The sequence below is a fragment of the Anas platyrhynchos genome, chromosome Z (genome assembly GCF_047663525.1).
Source record: "Anas platyrhynchos isolate ZD024472 breed Pekin duck chromosome Z, IASCAAS_PekinDuck_T2T, whole genome shotgun sequence".
Taxonomy (NCBI): domain Eukaryota; kingdom Metazoa; phylum Chordata; class Aves; order Anseriformes; family Anatidae; genus Anas; species Anas platyrhynchos.
In genome coordinates, this window is record NC_092621.1 from 44,865,551 (window position 1) to 44,883,120 (window position 17,570).

At 38.8% G+C, this 17,570-nt stretch overlaps 1 protein-coding gene across 5 annotated transcripts in view; it reads left to right on the forward strand.

Annotated features, from left to right (window-relative positions):
- Window positions 1-5,336: 5,336 nt before the first annotated feature.
- AOPEP (aminopeptidase O (putative)) overlaps window positions 5,337-17,570 on the forward strand; it is a 200,532-nt gene continuing 188,298 nt past the window's right edge. The window contains exons 1-2 of one of the 5 annotated variants that reach the window (XM_072030776.1): window positions 8,500-8,648; window positions 9,790-10,158. The gene's annotated coding sequence lies outside the window, so the exon portion shown is untranslated. Of the gene's footprint in view, window positions 5,406-8,499; window positions 8,649-9,789; window positions 10,159-12,545; window positions 13,889-17,570 lie in introns of those variants that run through there. The other 4 variants (XM_038170281.2, XR_011805683.1, XR_011805684.1 and 1 more) reach the window with 4 other exon arrangements.

A 17,570-nucleotide genomic window follows, 5' to 3' on the forward strand; every position in this document is an offset into this window, starting at 1 on the left:
CACTGGGCAACCCAACTTCAGGACTGCAGTTGCGTTTCTTTCTGACACATATGAAGCCGGGCAAGTTCTGTCATCACAGGCTGTTACCCACGATCTGTGTCAGAAGCTTTTGGCCTGTCAAATTATAAAATGTTCTCTAGATCCTTATGTGTGAATATTTATTCCTATCCTCCAGCATCTCCAGTGTTTCTGAACATTTTCTTTCAGCTTCCTAGTGACAAGCTACTATTAACACTCATTGGCCAGAAGGAAAGTATTAAATTATGCATAAGTTTACTTCCATTCTTTGTTTACTTTACATTTGGAGATCAGAGAGTGAATAGGAGGTTTTTGTGATGTTTCACTCCACTAAACTTTGCTTTTGTGCACTCACCATAAAGTTTCAGAATGAGCTGACCTGTCTACCAAGCATAATGAAACCCACACTTGTTAGGGGACAGCAAATAATTTTCTTGCATCAGTTGAGAAGGGTTTCCTGAAAGTGAGACTTTTCAGTCTCTTTATCCCAAATTAGAGTGCCTGTATTAGGATTTCATCAGGTCAAACTGGTCTCCAACCTTGACAGCAAATTAAGACAACCACTGATGTTCATGTGTATGGGATGAGAACTACTGCAGCTCAAATAGACTGGATAAAATAAATAACTGTTTCAGGGAAAAGCAGGTTAAATTAGTTCGCAACACTGATGTGAGATGTGAGAGTAAAACTCTCCAAAAAGTAGGAGAAAATTTTTCTTTAGCAATTGTATTAATAGCTAATTCTTAAGTGCTGATCTGCTTGCAATAGTCACTGAATCTACATAACATTTTATCCTAAGATTACATGTGTATTTTTATTTTACGTCTGTTCTCAAAAGGTATCACATGGGAGTTATCTCTGGAAATTCAGAAGCTGAAATGTTGTATGTGCCTAGCTAAGGCAGAACACAGCATCTGAGGTTCATTTTTATCTTCTGTGATGCATTTTAAAACAGCCTTTTATTATTTTAAGATGTGCAACCAAGGAAAGATTACCAGGCAAGGTATAATTTTTCCTCTACTGGCTCTCCAAAGATGGTTCCATAGCCAGTTTTCTTTACAGGCTTCCACGTATGGTTTTGAAGATTTCAGAAACTACTTTCAGAGGATTCTCCTTTAATGTAAACCAAAATAACGACAAAGCACGACAGCAGCTTTGGCCATTAGCTGCAGAAGCTAAGAAGATAAAGCTTAGCCACAGCAGAGTGCACTCATCACTCAGAACTGTGTTGGAAAAAGCTTTAGTTTTAGTATCAGGCGGCATACCCAGGTGGCAATTCTGCTAACTCCTTTTCCTAAACAATGTGTGGCCTTGAGGGAAAACAAAACAAAACAAAACAAAATGTCACAAACTTGACCTATGAAAGCCATAAAAACAACAACAACGATAACAAAAGCAACAAGAACAATAAAACCAAAATCAACAGTAATACTCTCTGAGGCCATGTCTGCTTCCCAGGCTTTTAAAGTCAGTTTCCTGCACACCTGCTTTTATACCACCTCCTCCACATTTTCTTACTCAGCCTCAACTTTCTTTCCTTTCAAAATGCTTTTAATATTTATAACCTATATATCACCACTGCCAGAAGCATCTGGGAGATCCTTGCTGCCACCGCACCGTTCACTCTGCCTATCTGTAAAGCCCTTTTCCCCTGCACTGTGTGTATGTGCTCTTTCCTTAGATGATAAACTCTTTCAGGATGTGCCTTCCTCTGTGTTTGTACAGCTCTTACCTGAAATGTTTTTTTTATAGCCATTACTGTCACAGACATAATAATTAATAGTGTAAGGAAAGCCAAATGTTGAAAGGAGTTTATAAGGAGCCAGTAACCAGTTTCAAACTTTGCCTACAACTGGGCACACCCTCAATCAAACGCATCAGCTTCAATCTTCACATATAATATTCAACAAACATGAAGAACTTAATTTGCAAGAAGTGCCACACTGACATGCAGTGTTGATTTCTGTGGATCAACAGAGGTCATTTTTTCAGACTCTCACTGTTCTTGAATATCACAATGTTGTAGTGTAATCCAAAAGGAGAAACTACGCACAAGCTCTATTCCTTTTAGACTCCACAGGGTGTGGAGAAAATACCAGTTACCAAAAGGATCACAGGCAGAGCATTTAGTATATTAACTACGTTAGTTAAAGGCAACACTTTTCACTCCAGAATGCAATCCTCCCTTCTTTTATTCTTTGTGGTCAGCATCTTATGATCAATTGAAGGATGATTTGGAATTATAGGTGGTGAACTGCAGTCTAGATTCAATTTGTCAGACTGAATTCTGCCTCTTGTCTGTGTTTCAAGTGCTTCTTCATCACAGCAATTATATGCCATCATTATTATTGTGAAATTGCCCCAAATAATTGATACTGGTGTCACATTTGACACCAAAACAAAGTTAGTCTGGCACAAGTGACAAAATATTTTTAAAAGTATTTAGCAGTTATTTTCACAATTTTGGACATATAGAACCTACATCTTAAGCCTGATTATGAAGGGCATAAAATATTACTACTACGGAAATATTGCCCAAGTAACTTGTTATAAAAATACCCCTTTATGAAATCTTTAGCTATTTTATTGTGTGAAAGTTACAGTAGGACTTTTACACTAAGCCTTTGTTTTCAATGGCAAATAAGATTCAGTGTTGGAATCACAAGCAAGTACCTACTTTGCTCATGCTTCAGTCTAAATAGAGGAAACCTCCAATATTTGTTTACATCAAACTATCCACTGTTCACTTGACAATAGCAACTGGATATTTTATTGCAGATGGGTGAGGTGTAGGCATTTGGACAGTAACAGGAAATGCAATTTGACAGAGAAGTTCTCGTCTTTCGCGAAATAAATAGGTTTGTGGTAAATATGGAGCAAGAGAGTTTGGTTCATCCATGCTCGTGACAAGGTCCTGCTCTAGATTTGTTTTTAGGCTACAGCAATGTGTTCTCTCAGTCACTGGAAAAGGCTTCCATGCATGTATGCATCTGATTTCAAAACCTCTGTACATCACTGTTGCATTAGTAGAAATGTTGATTGTGCACTGAAAATCAAGAAAACACAAAAGCTGTTGTACATGTAATGCTAATGTAAAACAACAACAACAACAACAACAACAAAAAAGTGTTCCTTCTCTAGTGTTTGCAAAGTAAAGTGTCTAGTGTTTTCATGGTCATTCATTCTTGTTTATATTTATAAAATCTCCTCAAACTGAATTCTTGCTAACTGAAGTTCCACATGGATTCAAAGCATATACTAATCCTATCTGAAGTGGCACATGATTTCCGTCTCAAACCTTCCTTGATTACTGCAGGTAGTCCTAGCCAAAACTCCTATGCATGAGTGGTATGCCTGTGATCCTCAAAGAGAGGTTTGTGACTGGATCAGAGATATTTTTTAACATCTGTCTAAGTACAGCATTACTAGGTGGTCAAGGGAACTGGTTGTTCTGCTCTACTCTTCACTGGTGAGGCCTCAAGTACTGTGTGCGGTTTTGGTTGCTACAACAAAAGGACATAAAACTATTAGCGTCCAGAGAAGGGCTACAGAGATGGTAAAGGGCCTAGAGGAGATGACATATGAGGAGCAGCTGCGGCCCCCTGGTTTGCTCAGCCCCGAGCAGAGCAGGCTGAGGGGAGGCCTCATGGCGGCCTGCAGCTCCCTCACGAGGGGAGCGGAGGGGCAGGCGCTGAGCTCTGCTCTCTGGGGACAGCGACAGGACCCGAGGGAACGGCATGGAGCTGGGACAGGGGAGGGTCAGGCTGGGGGTTAGGGAAAGGGTCTGCACCCAGAGGGGGGTTGGGCACTGGGACAGGCTGCCCAGGGCAGTGGTCATGGCACTGAGCCTGATGGAGATCAAGAAGACTTTTGACAACGCTCTTTGACATACAGTCTGATTTTTGCATGGTCTTCAAGTCAGAATATTTCTGACAGCTTTGACATTTTAAAAGCCCTGTTAATCAGGCCTGCTCTGAGTAAGCTTGCATGGCTAGGTCCACAAAGGCAATTTGGCAACAATATTCCTTATGTATTCCTGATTTGACCTCCCAGCTACCTTACCTACATTTCTGCAAGTCAGTCTTTAAGGCAACTTTGAGGAGGTTTACACTGCAACTAATTCAAAGGTCCTTAACCCAGAAACACACGCCAGGTCTGGAACCAGCACTTCATAGATGCATGGTGGAGCCTCGGCTATTTAAACACGGCATTTAGCCCTGGCATTAAAACATCGTAAGGCAGATAAATTGCTCTCACGGTCCAAGCTTCAGTGCTGTGTTGCCCATGTAGATATTCCTAAAACTGAGCCTGATCCTTCTCCTTAGAAAGATTCTCCAACTCCTTTCCTGGTTTCCCTAAGTACTGTGCCTTATCCCCTGGGGACATCAAATCTGCACAAAAAATGATCTTTACATTTCTTTCCCTAGAATCCAAAGATGATGCGGAGAGGGAAATCTGTTTGCAAATTTCCCTGATTAGCTAGATTCTGACACCAGGTCTCCTACCTCCCTAGAAAATGCACTAGAAAATACAATTGGGCATTCTGGGAGAGACTCTCACATTTTCTCCTGTCAGTGTTTTTCCACTTTGCATGAATAATTAAATGTTTGTGGAGCTAAAGGGGAGAAGAAACTGACTTTGCAAAGCTGTGGTTATGGCACTTGCATTGCAAAGTCAGGTTTAAATCCCTATTCTAATGAATATTTAATTATTCTTCTGACACAGACGAGCTAGGGAGGCATTTCCATTCCCTCCTCCCCTATTCCATATGTTAGCATCACTGAGGAGCTTGGCACCTGCAGGCTGAGAACATATTAAGTGTCAAGACTCACAAAACTAAACATTTCAAAGCTGAAATAGGTATTTCAAAGACCTTCCATGGTTTTGGTTTTAAGAGGCAGTGTCCTGCCTACCATTCCCAGACTGTCAAGATGATTCAGTGCTTATAACTACTGGATGCTTTTAGTGGCTATTCCTATTTCTGACAGAATTTTCAGCGGCTATTCCTTCTGCTGGTAGCATTGTCGTAACAATTTGCCAGCTGGAAGCACCCTTGGCTTCCTCAGGAGCCAGCTGATGGCTCCAGCATGCGGCGTGCTGTGGGGGGAGAAGCAGGGTGACCGTGCCAGCGGTTAACCAGTGATGCATTCCTCCCGGAGCTTAACCATTCCCTGCCAAACTAAATGCGGGAATGAAATAATCTGTGCTGCGAAAACACTTTTATGTGTCCCCCCGGCTGAGGTCCATACACAACCCCCTGCTTAGGGGCGGGGGAGGGGGAGGTGTTCGTAGGGGCGGGGCGGCGTTGCTAGGGGCGTTGCTAGGCGCGTGACGTCATCGGACGGCGCCGCGGCCGGGGCGGCGGGGTGTCGGCGCGAGCGTGGCAGGTAAAGCGGCGGCCGTTGGTGCCGGTAGCGGCCGTTAGCGACCGTTAGTGACCGTTAGCGCCGCCCGCACCCCCCCCCCTCTCGGCCTGTGCCCGTGTCCCACTCGTAGGACTCCGTTCCGAAGCGCAACGTCCTGAAGGAGCTGTGCCCGCCTTAAGGCTCCGAGGGGTTGTTGAGAAGCGGCTGTGGTCGTGGGCCGGTGGCGGCGGGGGGAAGCGCACGGGCAGCGCTCGTGGGGTAGCCAGGGCCGCCGGGGGGTCTGTCCCGCACAGTGCCTCGTGCGGGGGAAGCTGAGGGTTGCCGGGGGCAGCACGGGCAAGGGAAGGTTGATTTTTTCCACACTTAAGAAAGCAGTTCCTTCACCGTGGAGGTGGTGGTCACAAGCGGCAGCTGTGGTGTGTTAAAAGCAGTCAGGCGCTATCAGCTTATTCAGACTCTTATCAGCTCTAGTCACATCCCATATAGGCATATCCTGTCACTTACATGTCCCGTTTTGTGAAAATCAGATCCCCGTCCTCCTGTCTACAGAGCGGAAGTAATACCCGGTGGGATTGTGCACCTCTGTAAAGCCCCTCAGCATCTCCACAGAGGCCTTGAGGTTGGAAGGGACCCTTAAACATCTTCAGGACTGGCAGCCCTGCCCAGGCACAGCACGTTGCTTGGGACTGCCCATGAAATGATTTTGTGAAATTAAAAATTGGGAACTTTACTCTTGCACCAATGGGTGTTCTATAAACTTAGAGATTTAGGGGTAGGTACTTGTAAAAAGTTTATCTGTGCGTATTTGGACTTCAGTTAACAATTTAGGTATTTGGTTACTACTGTAATTCATGGAATCACAAGTGGATGAAGGATCAGAGTTCGTGAGGAATCTCAGGATGTTCTTTGTAGCACATTTACCATAAATAAGCACTGCTTCTTCCACAAACTTCGATTAATTATGTTTTTTTTTTTCTTTCTTTTTTTGTGGGAGCCAGTATTTTGGGGAAGGAAGGGAACCTTGACTTTTGGGGTGGTTTCATGTCCTATTTGAGCTGAAGGGAGGAGTTATTTTCTTGTAACTTCAGATTGTGGGAAGCAACTTCCACAGCTGCTACCTTGTGGTAGGTTAAGAAGGTCCTTCATTATGCTCATTACTGCTGGAGTTTGCAGGCTGGAGAGGAGGCTACTGGAAGGGCATCAATTGCTCTGACAAGAGGTGTTATTAATTGAATTAAATATTCACTTCAAAGCCTCATTTGGACCCATGCAGGTTTTCTTTTGAGGCAGAGTGAAGTCTGTAAGCTTATTTGTATAGATTCATTTACAGTCCTTTAAACAGTAGCAAAGGCTTCTGTTAGTTTGTTGTAGTCTTGCTTTCATCTGGGGAAGTACACTTCCCTGCCTTAAAAAGGCTTAGTTGTGTTAAGTGCTTGGAACAAAAATAAGTTCAAAATTATGCAAACTATGAATAAATATTATCTGACATTCAGAGAGTAAAATTACTGTTGATGTTGGTGTTCAAAACTGACTTCCTGATAAGTCTTACATTATACGAAAAATGTATGAAACTGTATTCGGAAGAAGGCAGTTTAAAAGAGAAATAGTTATAAACATAACTATTAAAGAGATTGTTTATCCAGACTTCTTTTTTTTCATTTTTAAAATTCTTTAAATGCTAAGTGGAGATAATTGTAGGTTATAATTATGACACCTGCATTTGAAAGCAATTGAGTTAGCTTTTATGTATGGATGACGCAAATGATGCTTAATTGAAAGTGAAGGGAACCCAAACATGGCTTTGTTTTGCGGTGTATTTTATTTGGAGTTGTTTTATATAAATATATAGCTCTTGGATACTGGCCAGTGGCATGCAGGGAAAGTCTGGGATGGTGAAATACTTGTTCATCTTTTAAAGAATATAATGAATACATAATACAAAAAAGTTGTCTGTGCTCAGAGATCCCTGTTTGCTGCCCAGAATACTAACTTAAGTTACCTGTTTTCCCACGTGTGCCAGGGTGTGGGCTGGAGTGACTGGCCATGGGGATGCTCGTCTCTGTTGACAATTTTTCAGAGGATATGATTCTGGTGGAACAGGCCGCTGGGAGAAGTCTCTTCAGGCAGACTTAGCATAAGTTGGTAGGGTTTGTCTGACAGTCCTTAGCTTTCTAGGCATCTCAGTTTTTATACATTTCTATTTAATTTCTTTAATTGGCTATCATTTCAGGGAATGAGTTTGTGTACTGCACAAAAAAACAGAAAGCCTGGGATAGAAATGAGCTGTCTTCGAGACCAATGTCTACTATTTGTGTCGGCATTTGTGTACAAACAACTATGTGCAGCTGATTTTGCCCAATTAAAAATAGTTGGTTTTTTTTTTTTTTTTTTTTTAAGACGTTAACCAATTGGAATTTTATGAATGGCTTTAAGTTGGGTATTTTCCAGTGGTTGGCAGACACCAAGTACAAAGTTGTAACTACGTGGTTTTTTTTAGAGATTACTTCTCTTGATCTTCTCTCAATACAAACCTTTCCTTGATTAATTTCTGTTCTCTCAGATTTTAGAAATGCATGAAAGGAGACAGCTACAGTTGTGCTCTGAAATTAGAAACATCTCACACACGTTCACAAAACGTATGCATTTGGCATAGTCATATGCTTTGCTATGAAGACTTAAGAAATCGCTTCGTGCGCTTCTCTTTTGGTGTGTTAACGATCTGGGACAGCCCACTACCGCCCAGTCTGGTGGACAGAGTGCAACACGATGCAAATCTATGCTGGAGAGGGAGCAGGGTGGAGTGCGTTCTGCATGGTGTGCTTCTGGCTTGTATCACTATATTGTGGGGTCATCCCTAAAGAACATGTACATTCTCTGTTAATTTTTTCAAGGTTTTATTTTCCTTTTTCTCTCTTCATTTTTTTCTTCTTCTTTCTCCTTTAACTTTTTCTTTACCCTTTGGGTTTTTCTTTTCTTTTTCCTTTTTCTTTCTTCTCTATGTTTCTTGCAACAAAAGTTTTCTGCTGTAGATATTTTGATATTTTTAGGAAGTTTATTTTCTGATCTTGTCTACTTTACAACCATGTTTTTTTTTGTTTGTTTTTTCTTTCCTCAGGTTTGCTTTCATAGGCTTATGAGTCTAACTCAAGCTGATGCCTTCTGTATACCCGGAAAGGCAATATTATACAAGTACCATTCTGTGAAGAATCTCTTCTTCCCTGTTTGCCATTCTTTGTGCTTTTTATGCAACTCTGTTATGCACAGGTGATCAAGAGTGACTCTATTCATGTTGGCCACCATCTGCTATTGTTGTTCTTTCTTTTGCAAACATCTACCTTTTAAAATATTGAAACATAACCAATCTATTAGCTTGCCGTATATTTTTTTTATGACTTAGGAAGTACATTCAGTAAGGATGATGCATTGAATGTGAGGTACATTTTTAAAATGTACTAGTAATGTGTTAAATGTCTTAGTGTATAGCAATGTGACATAACACAGTGTTTATGAAATGATTGTCAGTATTTTATAGTAGCAGTATAGTTTTGATGCTTAGAATTCAGCTAGTGACCTTGCCCTTCTAGAGTGCATTACTTTCAAAAAAAAAAAAAAAAGCCAGATATTCCTATTATGTACAGAATATAAATAAAATATTACAGAAGACAGTGCTGTAGAAAAGAAGTGTCTCACAAAGCCCAACATACCAGAATGGCTCTCGTGCCTTCTGTGTCATGCCAGGATCTGGATATGTGTATGAAGTAGTGATAAATTTGTCATATCAAATTCAGTGAATCCCAACTCAGACCAGCATCTTCAGGAAGAGCAGTAAAAGGTCTACTGTTTCCATGGAAAAAATGAAGCTTGGAAATGCACAGGGAAATTCTGAAAGATACAGCAATGTTCAGCCATCAAAAACGTGTGCTGCTTGTAGTACATGAACACCATGGTTAGGATTTATTCTCTGAACTTGCTAAGGAAGAAGGAAAGGAAATGCAGAACGAGTTCAGCTTGTAGAGTGTATGTTTGGTTATAATACAGTCATGTAGAGTTCAGTTTTAAGAGTGTATAACGTAGCTGTGTCACAAAATATAATGGGATAGTTCAGCTGGAAGGGACCCACAAAGGTCATTGAAAAATAAACTGAATGGTACCTGCATGCTTTGATGTTGATACAGCAGAATGCATACAAATGCTTATGATTGCCTACAAAACATTTTGGAGGTATTTAAACCATTGTAATAACAGCAAAACACGCATTGTATCAGTGTATGACAAATACACGGTGTATGAATATATCGGCAAGACTTTCCCATCTTTGTGTCGTTAGCATAGTCAGTTCTTTTTTTGAAAAAAAAAAAAAAAAACAAACAAAAACAAAAGCTCCATTTCTCTTTGTATCTTTCAGACTCCTACTCCTTCGCCCCATGGAAGTGAGAATGTTGAACGACAAATGTTAGCCCAAATGAGTTCCGTGATCATACACTGTTGGGCAATCAAGATTGTTGCACTTCATCTGAATCTGTATTGAGTTAATCAGAAAAAAAAAAAAAAAGCAGGGGAGAATGCCGTTTATGTATACCTAGTCTTGACTTTCAAATTTGCATAACGTTGCAGCTCATACTGATTCTGCTTGGAATTTCGATAAGCTGCATTTTAGTACTTGCAGTTGAAAACATACTGCCTAAATAATTGTACTATGGTTTTTGTGCATCTTTGGGAAGACTTGATTACAGAAAAAATTGAAGACTCATTTGGTCTCCACTGAAATCAAATGGTGAATTAAATAATTATTTACTGCATATTTTGTTAACCTCTGTAAATTGTTACGTATCAAAGACACCACAGTTCAAATGAAGTGGGTAGCACAGAGTTTACAAGCATGTTTGACTGTTGTACACTTCTTTTTTTTATTTTAACTTTATTCTCACCTGTCTCTTGTACTTGCCAATACATCTTTTTGCTTATGTGAGTGCACACATACTTTATGTCTGCCTCGTGGCTGATGTTGTCATGTTGGACCAAGGAAGGAAAGTCCATGTGTAGATATTAAATCTCAACTGTAAAATCAGTATGTTTTTTTATGTTGAAATAGCAGTACTGATTGAAACATTGTAGATGACTAGCACTTAAATTTGGAGCTAGTTTTTAAACTAGCACATAAAAATGGAGCATATATATATAAAGATATATATATGTGTATCTTTTTGTCTTGTTCAGTTAGAGGTTTTTATGGTGGCCCTTTTAAGAAATTAATATATATATATTTATCTGATCATGCGTGCTGTTTACCCTCTTGTTTTGCTGAAATATATTCTTTTATCAACGTTTGCTTGTCTTTTCCCCACCAACCCCCACTTTGTTTGACCTCTGTTTCGCTTTTATGTGATTCCATTGTCATCTTCTAATTCATTGCTGCAGAAATAGGGTGTATAGTCATTAATTGCCTCTATCTTTCACTTTTTTTCTTGATACTAAAAAGGCTCTTTCTTTGGACCAGATTCATTCCTGTCTTCTTCTTGGAGAAAATTGAGACATCTTCCTAAGATGTTTCAGATCCAGTTTTTGATAAGCCAAGCACAGCCCTGTGGAATATTCATCTTGTCTGGAACATAGCCATTTATCCATGCATTTTAATTTCATAAAATTGGCAGACTGGTTGAAGCCAATGGATCAGTTCATCTCATGTCAGGTTACATTCTTGTGTAAAATGGCTTTGGGCCCAAATGAAACATTCAAAAAATCTTTCCAGCTCAGGTAACTATCACACATGTGCCTGAAAATATTTCTCCTGTATTGTTCTAAATTCTAGGCAGCCTTACATAGTTTTTCTGTATTGCTAATGCTGTATGCTTTCAAGAAATGCATTGTTTTATCATTTAATTTTTGTTAATAAAATAGATGTAAGTAAAATAGGATTTAAAAATCACAACTGTATCACAGCTATATTAATTTTTGCCCCCTCCCCCCCCTTTTTTTTTTTTTGATCTGGGAAATATATTCTGTTAGCACTACTTATCCTCCTTCAGTTTTGTTTGGATGTGAGTCTGAAGTGGCAAGATTAGCTCAAAAGGAGTGGAAGTTCTTTGTATTTAGTAATCACTTGTCATTTAATTTTGAACAGAGGACTTTATCTCATGTTCACCCAACTGGTGTAATGCATAGTGTTGTAATGTCACCCAGAGACATGAGGGTATGCTGAGTTCTCTATAATATAAACAGTAAAAACATTTTCTGGTTAGGGTAAATTAATCCTTTCAGGGGAAAAAAAAAAAAAAGTACACCTAAAAATGAATGTGGTGCTATTTATAATTTTTTACATATGTTTTTGTATTAATATTTTAACTATATGACAGAAAACTAATCTTATCTTGAAATGGTAAGCCTTTGGGCTTAGTTCAGTGAATATTGTGTATTTCTTTGACTAAAGGTTAGCATTGTTGCCTAAGTTGGAGTAAAGAAAAATAAAAAGCACCCTACCGTGCACGTCATCATTCCTTTCTTACTGTAGTATGTTTTGTACAAAAAGTTTTCACGGGATCGCAGAATGGTTGAGCCCACCTGGCCCAACCCCTGCCCAAGGAGGGCCACCCAGGGCCTGCTGCCCAGGGCCACATCCAGGCGGCTTTTGCAGCTCTCCAAGGAGGAGACTGCACTGCTGATGTGGGCAGCCTGTGCCTGTGCTCCCTCACCTGCACAGTAAAGGCGTGCCTCCTGAAGATCAGGAGGAACCTCCTGTCTTAATAGCTGGTGCCCAGTGCCTCTAGAAATACAAAAGCTCCCATAGTCCCAGGTAATCTTCCCTAACATGCCCCATCCCTGGAGGTGTTCAAGGCCAGGCTGGATGGGGCTGTGGGCAACCTGGTCTGGTGGGAGGTGTCCCTGCCCATGGCAGGGCGTTGGAAGGAGATGCTCTTTAAGGTCCTTTCCAACTCAAACCCTACTATGGCTCTATGAACTGTGTCATCCCAAGGCCAAGCAAACTTAGTGGCGTCAGCCTCTCCTCCTACAATGGTATGTTTCAGCCCCTTAGCCATGTTAGTGGCCCTCTGCTAGGCTTTTCTGCAGGAAAAATGGTCCAGCTTTAACATGGAATGAACACTGAGACTCAGAGACTTCAGTTAGAGAGAAGAACCACTTCTACCAATAGAAGTATTTGTCTTTGCTGCTGGGGCTCCACCACTCCTGTGGATCTGTTGAATGACCAGTTATGCAAATGGTCTGAATTTATTACAGGCAAAATTAACTATTTGACTGAGAGCACAGATTCAACTTCCTGTTAATAATCTGACTGTTCTGAACTGGTGTATTGAGTGATTGGGAGTGTGTGTGGAGAGCAGAAGAGTGACCTTGCAGTGCAGGTGGGAGATAGAAGGGGTGAGAAGCAAATGAGTGCTTCCACAGTATACATGTACTTCTTTAACCAGGAAACACGACCATAGTGAAGCTTGAAGGACAAAAAATTGTTTGCAGGAAAGAAGATCTGATTAAATGTTACAAAAAATTGATCGAGCAAACTAGCAAAACTGAACAATTCCCTTCTGCAGAAATGCTTAAATACAGAATAGAGAAATATTTCGCATCTGTCTTATCTCAATGGAAAGAGCTAGATTCTTCCAACGAGGACTCTTCCAGGCAATCTGTCAGATATGTGAAATATATATGCATTAATGGGGGTACAAAAAGACAAACCAAACGAAAAACAAACAAAAATCACAGAGCAAACAAAAAAGATACACTTGGAGAATATTTTTAATAAACCTAGATTTTGGATGACATTAGTAGGAAAGGCCACATGTGATAGAAGTGCAACAGAGCTGTAGGCTGAAAATACATTTTGATGCGAATAAAGGGTAACCTGCTAAAATCATACTTCATGTGTACAGGGTACATTTTAGGTAGATCCCTACATGTATTTGAAAGTTCTTGCTTTTAATGAGTGAGCACTAGGTGTATACTTAGAGCAGTGCAAGGTGTCAGTCACGTTATGAACTCTGTAAATATTTTGAACAATGCGAGCTAGGCAGGTGTGCATAGTTAACTTGTCAAACACAAAAGGGAGTTGGCAACAGCTAACTCCCTTGCTTTAGGATTATTGTGGATCCCCAGCGTGTGATGTAGCAGGAGTCTTTGGCTAATATCTGGTGATATTGGGTACAGCTAAATGTTTCCGTATCCAGAGATATGCCTTAAGCTCCTATTTTTCTTTAAAAATAGATCTCAAAGGACGTTTTTGAATGCTTATTTGCTTGTCCAAGAAGTAGGGAATTCTTTGGTAATATGAATATGCTATCCATATGCTGCTTCGCAAATGCATTGTGGTAGCTTCTGATCAGATGATTAAAATATTCCTCAGAAAGAGCTTTTTTTCTTTCTTTCTTTCTTTTAGAACCTGACATGCGTGTTTATATCCTCTGAAATAAATTTCCAGTTTATTGGAGTTTTCATTTTATTGAAGTTTTAATGTTCAGAGGTGTCAGCAATTGAAGAAACTATCAGGGATGTAGGTAATGCCTCGTTACCATTATATAGATAGTGCTGTACCTGTCTGTTTCTTTACAGAATGATTGTGCAATATGGAGTTTGAAATAATCATATGTTTTAGTGACTTCTTTTCCTTCCAAAATCTTAACTTGGTTATGGCGTTAAGAAATGTTTTTATCAATTTTGGCTCATTATGCTCTTTTATACAATTTTGTACTATTGCCAAGAGTTAGGCTTCTGCTGTTTTGCAGCAGAAGAAAGTGCGTGGTTCCATTAATTGGCCTCACTGAGGAATTAGTATGTACTTCTCAGCAAGAGCCTTTACCTCTGTAGTTCCCACACACATTTTCCCAGTGAGGTTTTGTACTTCTAGAAGAGTTTTTCATTACCAGAGTGATAAGGAAAAATATGGCAATAACAGATGTAGAGTTTCTGCCTCTAGAGAACATAGTGGAGATAAAAAAAGTGAGCAGAGGTCTTAAATAATAAATGAGCAGAGCAATTACACTAATAGCAGCTTCTTTTCAGTTTGTGTTAAATGTAGAATGCTTTTTGGGATGCTCTGTGTGGACAATTGCAGCTGGCAGCAGGGTGCTGAATTGTGCAACCCAACCACAAGAGCTGTCCTATTGTGGATGAGCTCCTCACTAAGCTAAGAACTGTCCAGTGCCTGGATGTTACAGGACAGTTTCTTTACAGAAACAGTATGTGCAGTATTTCTGAAGCTTACCTAGAATTCAACGAGTGGACTTCAGGGTTCTTTCAGTACTTTTGAGAATTTACTTTTGGATACTTGGTTGTATTATAAAAATAGGTATGTGTAAGATACTCAAATTGCAATTTTAGAGATATGGCCAAGACCAGTTTCAAGCCAACTTTTTAAAATGAAATTTTTGGAAATATTTTTTGTTTGTTTGTTTAATTTACTTTCTATTATGCTTCTGATATTTCTTAATCTGTACAACTATACTGAAGTACAAAACTGCTTAAAACAAATGCTGCTGTGTATGACTATGCAACACTAGAGAGCAGGGAAAGGAAGTAATTGTGTTTACAACTTATATTCTGTTAACAGTGGATTTTTTTGTTTGTATTATTTGATGAGCAGTAACTCTCTGGAAGCACCAGGCATAGACAAGATAATATATAAATGACAGTTTTTAAAAATCAGGCTGCTTGTGTACAATTTTTTTCCCTCTTCTGAATTCAGTGTGTGTTTACAATTAGATATTGAAAATACAAATGATGAAGCTATGAGCAAATACGTTCAGTTCAGCTAGACACAGGTACACTGCAGAGTACAGGCATCCCTTCCATAGTCATCACGTAGCCAGAAATTCACACTAAGGGTGTGTGTGCCGAGACTGTCAAACAAGGTCAGAGTCATATGCTTCCTTCAACTTCAGCATTCTTTTTAATGTCATTTTCCATCTGTTGCTGGAGATTATGCCATCTGAAATCTGTATCTTTAGAAACTCCACAGTTGATTAGTGTAGTTCTCTGTACCTTCATAATGCCACGCCTACCTTTAAAAAGCTAAAATTGGTGGAATTATTGTAAAATTAATATTTAAATTAAACACACACACCATTGCCTTGTTTTAAAACGCAGTGCATAAGTTCAGTTTCTTTCCTAGTTAAGAGAGCTCTAAATAGGACCATCTCAAATTACGTGAGACACCACCTCACTTTGTGGGTTGCAATTTCCAGTATGAAGCTTTACTGGAGGAGTAAAATTACCATTCTTAACAGGAGTACATTTTGCACAGAAGACAGCACTTTTTTCTAATTCAGTATCAATATGAAATTATCAACATGCAGTGAAAAAATATAGCTAGTTGAGGCTATGTTTCCTAGTTGAGGCTTTCTATAGCTAGAAAGGATATGTGCAACTTTTGAAAGATGGGATGTCTAAAGTTAAGGTGATTTGAGAAATAGACAAGACTAAATAGACAGTGTTACAATTGAATTAAAATTCCATGTCAAATATACACAATAGTACTTGTTACTTATCTACAAATGTGTTTCCCCTACTCTGTTCATAAATGTGGTGAGATGTATCATCTCCAATAAACAAAGAAATGCTGACCTGAAACTTTCCATTGTAGAAAATGACTGTCCTCTCTGCAGGTCTTCTAGCATCATTAGGACAGCCAACCTTTGTTTTCAATTGTCTGTGTTTTTGTATTAATAGTTTTAAAGAGGATTTGTATTTATAGATTTTATTTTATTTTATCATGCTTCAATTTATTATTAATATTATTTTTCTGATTGAGTTCACCTGTATGGTCCTATTTGGTACTTTTTAGTCTACCCTGTTAATTAATTTTAAATAAGTCCTCTAAATACAAACTAAATGCTTTTGTGTAGGTAGTGAGCTGCACATCTAGTATTTATTTTAAGGTGTTCAGAGTTCAGGTGTTTTTCCAATTATGGGCCTGTGAATTTAATGCAAGTTAATGTAATTATCTTGATACTTTCGAGGTAAGAAATTGATAACACTTTCCAAACAGAAAACAGAAAAACAGGGATATAAACATCTGTTATGAATATAGCATAAAAATTTGTTAGTATAGTACTTAAGTTTTATAAAAAGTAGCAATATTGCACCTGTTTTTCAAATGAGAAAGTCTATTTGTGCAAAACGGAGGTTCTTGAATGCCAGTTCAGTATGTTTTTTTCTATAAAGTTATCTTATTTCTTTGCTTTACCACCAGTGCTTAGTTAACCTGTCAGAAGTCACAGGGTTTTGGTAATCATAAAACATTCAGATAACATCAAGTTTGATCCCTTGTGTCAGGCACAGACATCATAGATGTATTCCTCACATCACAGCATTTAGAACCTTTGATTGCTCTGCCAATTTTTCCAATTAGGTTTTAAGGCAGGAAATGGTTTTAATGGCCATGTACTATTTATAGATGTTTCTTGTTCAGAAAGCTGAGGTTTACTGAAACTTGTCTCAGCTTTTCTTACTAGTCTTCCTAAGTGCTTTTTTTTTTCCGACTGATATTTTTCCTCCATTTCCAAACTTCTTTAAGTAGAAAGCAATAGCTATTATAATGTTAGCTTATATACATTTCAGGGAACTTAATGCTTCACTTTTATCTGTTTTTGTTTATTTATTTGTTTGCTTATTTTAAGTCAAGCTGACAAAACAGATTAACATCCACACAGTTATCTGCAAAGATAAGTCATCTTTGCAAAGCTAATGAGACTCTGCAGGAGCCCATGAATCTGTTTTTCGATCCTGACAAAGGCTGAATTCTAGAAGCATTCTCCGACTTAAACATCAGTGCAAGATGCAATGTGATTTCTTGCAAATATGTGAAGTTTGAAGCACTAGAAATAGTAAACTGTTAAGATTAATAAGAATATGATTAAATTCAGAGAAGTTTGGGAAATCTCTTGAATAGAGAATTATCTATTGGAGGTAGTTCCAAAAATGCCATGAGTGTCTTTATCAGGTCATCTTCAAATCATTCTGAATCTACTGATTTACTGGGATATTTGTAGGAGGAATGATAGAAAAAAGAAAAGAAAAAAGAAAAGAAAAGAAAAGAAAAGAAAAGAAAAGAAAAGAAAAGAAAAGAAAAGAAAAGAAAAGAAAAGAAAAGAAAAGAAAAGAAAAGAAAAGAAAAGAAAAGAAAAGAAAAGAAAAGAAAAGAAAAGAAAAGAAAAGAAAAGAAAAGAAAAAAAGAAAAGA